This window comes from Pollicipes pollicipes, unplaced genomic scaffold (assembly GCF_011947565.3).
Source record: "Pollicipes pollicipes isolate AB1234 unplaced genomic scaffold, Ppol_2.1 Scaffold_4740;HRSCAF=5597_pilon_pilon_pilon, whole genome shotgun sequence".
Lineage (NCBI taxonomy): Eukaryota > Metazoa > Arthropoda > Thecostraca > Pollicipedomorpha > Pollicipedidae > Pollicipes > Pollicipes pollicipes.
In genome coordinates, this window is record NW_023596545.1 from 20831855 (window position 1) to 20842501 (window position 10647).

Consider the following 10647-nt stretch of genomic DNA (forward strand, 5'->3'; position numbering starts at 1 on the left):
CGTCGGGCACGGAGGGGACAAATATAGATATAGATATGGATATAGATAGATAGATAGATAGATAGATAGATAGAGAGAGAGATATATATATCTTTATGTATATACATATACAGATATATATATATATATATATATTATATATATATATATATATATATATCTAATATATCTCTCTTATCTCTCTCTCTCTCTCTCTCTCTCTCTCTCTCTCTCTCTCTCTTCTCTCTCTCTCTCTCTCTCTCTCTCTCTCTCTCTCTCTCCTCTCTCTCTCTCTCTTCCCTCTCTCTCCTCTCTCTCTCCTCTCTCTCTCTCTCTCTCTCTCTCTCTCTCTCTCTCTCTCTCTCTCTCTCTCTCTCTCTCTCTCTCTCTCTCTCTCTCTCTCTCTCTCTCTCTCTCTCTCTCTCTCTTCTCTCTCTCTCTCTCCTCTCTCTCTCTCTCTCTCTCTCTCTCTCTCTCTCTCTCTCTCTCTCTCTCTCTCTCTCTCTCTCTCTCTCTCTCTCTCCTCTCTCTCTCTCTCTTCTCTCTCTCTCTCTCTCTCTCTCTCTCTCTCTCTCTCTCTTCTCTCTCTCTCTCTCTCTCTCTCTCTCTCTCTCTCTCTCTCTCTCTCTCTCTCTCTCTCTCTCTCTCTCTCTCTCTCTCTCTCTCTCTCTCTCTCTCTCTCTCTCTCTCTCTCTCTCTCTCTCTCTCTCTCTCTCTCTCTCTCTCTCTCTCTCTCTCTCTCTCTCTCTCTCTCTCTCTCTCTCTCTCTCTCTCTCTCTCTCTCTCTCTCTCTCTCTCTCTCTCTCTCTCTCTCTCTCTCTCTCTCTCTCTCTCTCTCTCTCTCTCTCTCTCTCTCTCTCTCTCTCTCTCTCTCTCTCTCTCTCTCTCTCTCTCTCTCTCTCTCTCTCTCTCTCTCTCTCTCTCTCTCTCCTCTCTCTCTCTCTCTCTCTCTCTCTCTCTCTCTCTCTCTCTCTCTCTCTCTCTCTCTCTCTCTCTCTCTCTCTCTCTCTCTCTCTCTCTCTCTCTCTCTCTCTCTCTCTCTCTCTCTCTCTCTCTCTCTCTCTCTCTCTCTCCTCTCTCTCTCTCTCTCTCTCTCTCTCTCTCTCTCTCTCTCTCTCTCTCTCTCTCTCTCTCTCTCTCTCTCTCTCTCTCTCTCTCTATCTATCTATCTATCTATCTATCTATCTATCTATATGTATATATATACATATATATATAATATAATATATATATATATCTCTCTCTATCTATCTATATATCTATATATATATGTATGTATATATCAACACGGCGGCCATCTGTATACTTCTTCAGAAATCTGGTAGGCGGAAGCCACGCACATAGAGCAATTGATTCACGCGATCATCCGTGGTCTAGGTTTATAATAAACGGACCTCATGGACGGCTCCACTCCCCCGCAGGGTCAACGGCTTCGGTCGGTGTAGGGAACTAGCGCCCCCTCGGGTGCCAGCTCCGGCAACGGATGGACAGCGCACGCTGTTCCTCTCAGGGCGTAGCGACCATACCGGTACATGAGCTCACGCTCCTTGTCCCGCCCGCCCCCTCCACATTTACCGAACTCCCGCATCCGGCCCAATCACCACTGCACATCCTCGTTTTATCGGGGTCGCCGTGCTCCCTCGCCCACGTCCCCGGGTTGATCGGATCCTGGTGGCTGAGCGGCACGCCGTGCAGGTCAGTCACGGCGCGCCCCAACACTCCACTTTGGCCAGGATATCCGGGGGCTTGGGGGCCCGTGTCGCCCCACACGGGTCTAGCGGCTTGTCGCTCGCGTTGCGGTTGGGTGCTCCTCGCGGGTCTCCGCTTGGGGCGCCTGGTGAAGGCAATCCTGCGTCAAAACAGGTGTAACGCAACACCTGTACGGAGTTTGAGAACGGCCGTTTGTCTGGTAGTAAAACGTCCCAAACTCATATCTCTCCAACGAAAAAAAATAAGGCTGCTTTTACTTGCAAACAATGTCAAACGATGTTACGACTTGTTGACTACATTTCTGCTCACCGGGTGATGACCAAAAATTTTGGATGACCATTTTTCGAAAAAAATGAAATTTTCCAAACAGGAATGTTTCATCCCGGATTGAAAAGACATGGTCCCTGTAGGGCATAGATGCAGCGGCAAGTGTTTCTGTGCATGCAAACGGTTTCTACAGCAATTGCAAAATCTACATCGAACGCGGTGTGTGAGTGTTTCTTTTCAAATATCTCAAAAACTGCATGCGTTATTTTTCTAAGTTACACCATCGTGTTCACTGTGAGATAACGCGTCGAAAGACTTATAAAAAACATGATTGCACCACTGGAAACATACAGCATTCCTGATGCGCGCAAAGTTCCATGGTTTTATTTCTGAGACCCCCTCCGTTTGAAAGCAGATGGCCGTTGCAAACAATACTCAATGGTGGGACAAACATTCAGCGGCGTTGTCGTCAACATCCAAGTGAACACAAATCTTGCCGCGGCCACTTTGTTCTGAAAACGGTCAAAATTCAGAAACGGACGTTTTTTCGTCCCAAATGAGGGCCAACAGCAAACTCAGCACGAGTGCAAAGCGGATGCATGTTCTATGCCGCTTGACGCGTTTTTCACGAGATGGCCATTTTTCAACAAAAGTTCACGTTGGTTGTGCCTAAATGGAACCCTATCGGCACTGGACAGATTATGTCACACCATAGCACGGGAAGGCAATTTTGCGTAAAAACAGGTGTAACACAACACCTGTCCCGAAGCTGAAAACGGCTGTTTGCTGGGAAGTAAAACGTTCCAAACTCATATCTTTCGAACCAATGAAAAAAGCCTCCTTTAACTTGCAAACGATGTAAAACGATGTTCCCACTTGTTGACTTCATTTCTTAAAACAGGTTATCACGAAAAATATCGGGCATGACCATTTATTCGAAAAATATGAAAATTTTCCAAACGCGAATTTTTCATTCCAGAAAAAAGGGCATGGTCCATTTAGTGTGTAATGGCAGCGGAAAGAGTTTTGCGCATGTAAACAGTTAATGCAGCAATTGCAAAATCTACATCGAGCGCCGTTTATCAGTGACTTTTTTTCAAAGACGTTAGAAACTATACATGCGTTTTTTCTAAGTTACACCATTGTGTTCACCGTGCGATTACGCGTCGAATGACCTATAAGAAACCATGATTGCACCACCGGAAACATATAGCATTCTTGATGCTCGCAAATTTCCATGGTTTTCTTTCTGAGACCCGCTTCGCTTAAAGCAGATTGCCAGTACAAACGATACACAATGGTGGGACAAACATTCAGTGGCGTTGTTGTCAACATGCAAGTGAACACAAATCTCGCCGCGGCCACTTTGTCGCGAAAAAAGTCAAAAGTCAGAAACGGCTGTTTTTTCGTCTCAAACGAGGGCCAATAGGAAATTCGGCACGAGTAGAAAACGAATGCATGTTCTGTGCCGGTTGATGCTTTTTGCACGAGATGACCATTTTTCAACAAAATTTCACCCTGGTTGTACCTAACTGAAAATCTATCGGCCCTGGAGAGTTTATGTCGCACCATGGCACGTATCCGCAATTCTGCGTCAAAACAGGCGTAACGCAACAGCTGTGCGGAGTCTGAAAACGGCCGTTTTTTAGGTAGTAAATCGTTCCAACCTCATATGTCTCAAACCAATGAAAATAGAAGGCTGCTTCTACTTGCAAACGATGTTAAACGTTGTCACCACTTGCTGAGTACGTTTTTAGTCACCGGGCAATTACCCCAATTTTTCGGCATGACCGTTTTTTCGAAAAAAATGAAAATTCTCAAAAGCGATTTTCTTACTCCAGATTAAAAGGCCATGGTCTATTAAGTGTATAAATGCATCGGCAAGTTGTCCTGGGCATGCAAACGATGTAAAACAATGTTACCACTTGTTGGCTACATTTTTGTAAAACAGGTGAGAATAAAAACATTTTGGCGTGATCATGTTTTCGAAAAAATGAAAATTTTCCAAACACGATTTTTTATTCCAGAATGAAAGGGCATTGTCTATATAGTGTGTAAATGCAGCGGCAGATGTTTCTGTGCATGCAAACGGTTTCTACAGCAATTGCAAAATCTACATCGGGCGCGATGTGTGAGATCTTTTTCAAATAACTTGAAAACATTACATGGGCTACTTTTTAAGTTCTACCATCGTTTTGCCGTGCGATTACGCGTCGAATGACGTTTCACTAGACATGATTGTGTTACTGGAACTATAAAGCATTCTTCATGCGCAAAAATTTTCATGGTTTTGTTTCTGAAAGCCGCTCCGTTTAAAGCAGATTGCCGGTGCAAACGATACACAATGGTGGAAAAAAGCATTCAGTAGCGTCGTTGTCAACATGGAAGTGAACACAATTCTCGCCGCGGCCACTTAGTTTCGGAAAAAGTATAAATTCAGAGACGGAGGTTTCTTCGTCTCAAATGAGGGCCTATAGCAAATTCAGCACGAGTGCAAAGTGGATGCATGTTCTGTGCCAGTTGACGCGTTTTGCACGGTATGGTCATTTTTTAACCAAACTTGACGTCTGATGTAGCTAACTGAAAAGCTATCGACACTGGATAGCTTATGTCACACCATAGCACGGGAAGGCAATTATGCGTCAAAACAGGTGTAACACAACACTTGTGCAGAATTTGAAAACGGCCGCTTGTTTCGGTAGTAGAACGTTCCAAACTCTTATCTCTCGAACGAATGAAAATGGAAGGCTGCTTTGGTTTGGAAACGATATAAAACGATATTACCACCTGTTGACTGCATTTTGATTCACCTGGTGATGACGAAAATGTTTGGGCGTGACCATTTTTTCGAAAAAATTAAAATATCCCAACGCGATTTCTTCACTACAGAATGAAAGGGCATAGTTCATTTAGTGTGTAAATGCAGCGCCAAGTGTTTCTGTGCATGCAAATAATTTCTACAGGAATTGCAAAATCTACTTTAAGCGCCGTTGTGAGTGTTTTTTTCTCGAATAACTATACATGCGTTAATTTTATGAGTTACACCATGGTGTTCGCCGTGCGATTACGCGTAGAATGACGTGTAATAAATCATGATTGCACCACTGGAAACATACAGCGTTCTAGATGCGCGCAAATTTCTATGGTTTTGTTTCTGAGACCCGCTCTCTTTAAAACCAGATTGCCGGTGCAAACGATTCACAATGGTGAAACATTGGTTCCTACCTTACTGAAAATCCATCGGCACTGCACAATTTATGACACACCATAGCACGGGAAGGCAATTCTGCGTCAAAACAGGTGTAACGCAATACCTGTGCAGAATTTGAATACGGCTGTTTTTGGGGTAGTAAAACGCTCCAAGCTCATATTTCTCGATCCAATGAAAACAGAAGGCTGCTTTTACTTACAAACGATGTAAAACAATGTTACCACTGGTTGAATGGACATTTTAAAACGGGTGATGACCAACAATTTGTTTGCTGCATGTTTCCAGTGGTGCAATTATGTTTTATTATAGGTCATTAGACGTGTAATCGCACGGTAAACACGATGATGTAACTTAAACTATCTCATCGATAGTGTTAAGTTATTTGAGAAAAAAAACACTCACAAAAGGCGATTGATGTAGATTTTGCAATTGCTATAGAAATTGTTTGCTTGCACAGAAACACTTGGCGTTGCATTTACACACTAAATGGAACCTGCCCGTTCCTTCTGGACTAGAAAAATCTCATTTGGAAAATTGATATTTTTGAAAAAATGTTCACGCCCAAAAAATTTTTGGTCAATACCCGGTGATAAAAAATGTAGTCAAGTGGTAACATCGTTTTACATTGTTTGTAACCAAATAGTCTTGTATTTTCATTGGTTCAAGAGATATGAGGTTGGAACGTTTTAGTATACCAAAAACGACCGTTCTCAAATTCTGCACAGATGTTGCGTTCCACCTGTTTTGACGCAGAACTGCCTTCCCGTGCTGTGGTGTTTTATAAACTGTGCAGTGCCAATGGATTTTCAGTTAGGTACAATCAGCATGAAATTTTGTTTAAAATAGCCATCCCGTGGAAAACGCATCAGTCGGCATGGAACATGCATCCGCTTTGTACTCGTACCAAATTTACTTTTAGCCCTGATTTGAGATGGAAAAATGTCCGTTTCTGAATTTTGTCTTTTTTCGCAACAAAGTGGGTGCAGCGAGATTTGTGATCACTCGCATGTTGACAACAACGCCACTGAATGTTTGTTCCACCATTGGGTATCGCTTGCACCGGCAATCTGCTTTCAAACGGAACGGGTCTCAGAAACGAAACCATGCAAATTTGCGTGCATCAAGAATGTTGAACGTTTCCAGCAACGCATTAATGTTTTATTATTGGTCATTCGACGCGTATTCGCACGGCGAACACGATGGTATAGCCTAAAAATAACGCACGTATAGTTTTGAAGTTATTTCCCAAAAACATTCTCAAACCGCGCTGGATGTTGATTTTGCAATTGCTGCTGAAACTGTTTACCTGCAGAGAAACACTTTCCGCTGCATATACACTCTAAATGGACCATGGCATTTCATTCTGAAATAAAAAAATTGCCTTTGAAATATTTCTATATTTTTCGAGAAAATGGCCTTCCCAAAGTTGTTGGTCATCACCCGGTGATCAGCAATGTAGTCAACAAGTGGTAACATCGTATGACATCGTTTGCAAGTAAAAGCAGCCCTCTATTTTTAGTGGTTCGAGTGATATGAGTTTGGAACGTTTTACTACTAAAGAATTGTTTGACATTCTGCATAGGTGTTGCGTCATGGAGCTAAAATCGCTTTTGAACTAGGGTGGGAGTGAAAAATTGCACCACAAACACACCGTGACTGAGTAAAAAGATCATTCCACAAAAGATGGAACTTAAGAGCTCATGACTGATGCTTCAGCAAACAAAGACGTCTATTTAAAGTTGGATGGACGTAATATCAGGAACCAGACACAACCATTTCGTTTTTTAATATCTTAGGCCATTTAAGTGAAACAGAATACATTAACACGCGCTCGGGTTGGGGGGAGGCATGGTTTTTGGCTTTTGTTTCGTTTTTCCCCGAATGGTTTTTGAACAGCGCGGCGTAGCTGTGCCAAATTTTGCATAGCTGTAGACAGTAGCATAGCGGAGCGTTTCACATACAAATTTTAGATGTACCGTGCAAGGTCGCTGATCTATGACAGGTCGAATTCAGCCATGGTTTTAGCGAAGGCAGTTTCTAGGGAATCGTTCGATCTAATAAAACAAGGGAGTGTCTGACGAAGGCATACATCTCTGAGATACTTTGTCAGGCACCACAAATGTTGAATGAGGATTTACGTTGCCCTAAGGTCAGGTATGAGGGTCAAACCAAGTTTAAAACCATCCTGATTTATTACTCTAGCGCTTGCTGTATGAGGTAGTATCTAGTGCTCATTTCTAATTTCGCAACAACAGGAACATCTTTTATCAACATTATACATCTTCAGTTGACATCTTGGAGGTCACAACAAGCCATTGACCTAAGATGGCCCGGGTCTAACGTTTTGTGTTGGCAACATATTGTCTAGCGTAATCTTTGTCGTTTATTCAAATGCAAAACGCAGAGCAGTCATGTACCAGTTTGGTCACCTTGCCCTTCAAAGTGTCAAACAAGGTCAATGACCTCAAATGGGCTTGTGACCTTTTGCTTAGAGACATTTAACTTGGTTCTGGAGGTGCTTTGGAGACCAACCTGGAATTTGACCTTGTTTGACATTATTCAACCCGAAGGTCATTACCTAGGAAGCTGAAACCCTCACCCAAGTGAGTTCACGTATTGGTCAAGACACCCCGTAAACTTGACGTGTCTAGCTTTTTTAGTTCCCGAAATCTCAGAGGGGGGCGGGTCAAGTTAAAACCCCGCCCCCCACCCGAGCAAATGGTATCGAGCCGGGCAACCGGGCGCATGTTAAATCATAGTAAATCCATGACAGTTTTACGAGCATGGCATAATTAACACCACTAATCTGATGCTGCACTTTTTAATTCTCTTCCACAGCATTTTTCAAACAAAACAAAGCAGAGGAATCCAATAATAAAACAACAAGAAAAAATGCAACAAACATAAAACACACAAACAAAAAATTTCGACTCCTACACATAAGCCCATCACCAAGCCAAACACAATAGACATTTTTCTGGGTTCTGTTATGATGGGGTCAGGGAAAACAAGCTTTTTGTCACTGTTTCTTACAAAATACCAATGCTTATTTCGATGAAAGTAGCCTATGCCTAACCTAAAAAGGCCTTACATCTACTCATCATATATAACCTGTTTGTATCACAGCAGCAGTTGTGATTTACTGATTCTTGCACAATTCTATTGCAACTTGCCATACATTTGACCAAGTTAGCCTAACTTAGAGTAGCCCATATGATGAACATCATTTTAACTCACCTATCTGTTGAAATCAGCATTTGTGATAAAAACATGATATTTAAAGCTAGTATTTGGTTGGTTTCAACTTGCATTTCTATTCACTTCATTTGTGTATGCTTGTTGACATCAAAGTTGACAACACAAATTAAGTCACTTTAAATCACTTTGAAAAACTCATTTCGATTGTCGTGGCTAACCTATGTCAAGGGCAATAATGGGCATGCTCCACAAAACAATCTCTCTTCTCCAGCAATAACATAACTTTTAGATCACCATGCCGGTATTGCTGCTTGCTTTTTCAGCTGCAGCAAAATCATCCATTTGGGGTTGTTTCTTCATATTTAATGACAAAGTTTGAGATGTTGGCCTCATATTTTAAATTGGGTGGCCGGACTTTTTGTTACCTACTGATATTTAACTCATATTATAATTGCTATACAGCCTAGAGTATCACTGTGTTAAAAATATAGTGCATATGTACAAAACAGTCATTTGCCGGTCAGCAACCCGTAACAGGTATGGAAAGCATCTGGTTAAAGCAGCCGTGAGGAGCCACTTTAAGAAATTCGCGGCAAATAACCAAGAATATGGAACAAAATAAGCCCATTGCATGGCTTTTGGCATCATAATTTGTCTTATGACAAAACTCGATGCATTAAAACAGAAAATGGCTAACTCTGGTCACCGATCCTGTGTTGAAAGGAGGTAAGGTAAGCAATGGCTTGGTCCGCAGGAGATTTACTGGCTTATTCCTGATCCCCCCAAAACACAAATTCAGTACATTTTGCATGGTTTGCTGGCAGACATCTGACTGACACCCAAATATAATAATCAATCATGCCCACAAACCCTTGAGCCTAAAATGCGAAACAAGTAAGAGGTGTGCATGATAAACATGTCTAGAAGGCAGAATTTTACCATCAAACACTTCTGTACTAACTGCGTCCGGTCTCTCCCAAGGTTCTATATGGTAGCATTAGAAAAGCCTTGCCAGGTAGCCTGGCGAATCAGATTACTGATTCAGTCCTGGCAATTGTTCACACTTGTGTGCATATCAAACATGTTTGAGCACCTGGCGAATTAATACAATTTATGTTTGAAATACGTACTAGTTTGCAGTTGGAGCATCTTGCAGGTAAATTGGTCAAAATTTTAAGCAGACGATGGCGCCTCTAAAAACAACCGAAAAGCAGGGAAGAATAAAGTGGTATAACACTGTTATGACACTAAGAAAAACAAAAGTAGTTAAATAAATATAAAGGCTCGTACATTTCTCGCAAAATTTTGCGATCAGCTGATTTGACTTAAAAAACTGTTAATGTACGTGTTCAAACGGTGAAATTCATCTTGTAAGTTTAATTTACAAGACATTTCTTGAACTCATCACTCATGCATTTCGGGAGTGATGCAATTTAGTGGTCAAGATTCCTCGGGAAAAAAGAAATACGTGGAGTAAAATTCTCTACCAGGCCTTGCTGGTGTTTGCACCAGGCTCAGCTCTTCTGGTGTGGTGTTAAAACCAAAAAATAGGGATGCGTGAAAACCTTGCATTCGGCGCACATCTGCAGACTGTGATGCATTTTATAAACAAACCAAACATAATGCGTGCAAGCGGCTCGGGTCGCTGGGGTTCTTCGGCCTGAGGGTACTTAGCGTCCTTGCTCTGTGCATACATAAACGTGATTCAGATGTAGGTGAAGCAAGACATGAAGCAAGACAAGCAAAACACAAGACATGTAGAAGAAGCAAGACAAGCAAGACAAGACAAGACATAGGTGTCCAGGTTCTGCTACGCCTCGTTTATGCTTGGTGGTTTCAGATGAGATCGGTTTTGGATGGCATCTGAAAACCTGAGAAAGAGAAATGGGTGTTTGGCATGTGCCATCAGACAATGTCAGGCGGAAGCCAAAAAATTATATCAAATATGGGAAAAAGCAGTGAAAAATTCCTCCTCATAGGGTGTTGCTTTACACCCATAGTCAGCAATTCTAGGACACCGTGTTGCGATTCACCTGTTTTGACGCACAATTGCCTTCCCTTGCTATGGTGTGACATAAACTGTCCAGTGCCGATGGATTTTCGGTTAGGTACAACGAACGTGGACTTTTGTTAAGAAATGGCCATCTCGTGCAAAACGCATCAACCGGCAAAGAACATGCATCCACTTTGTACTCGTGCTGAATTTGCTATTGGCCCTCATTTGAGACGTAAAAACGTCCATTTCCAACCTTATATTTTTTTCGCAACAAAGTGGGCGCGGC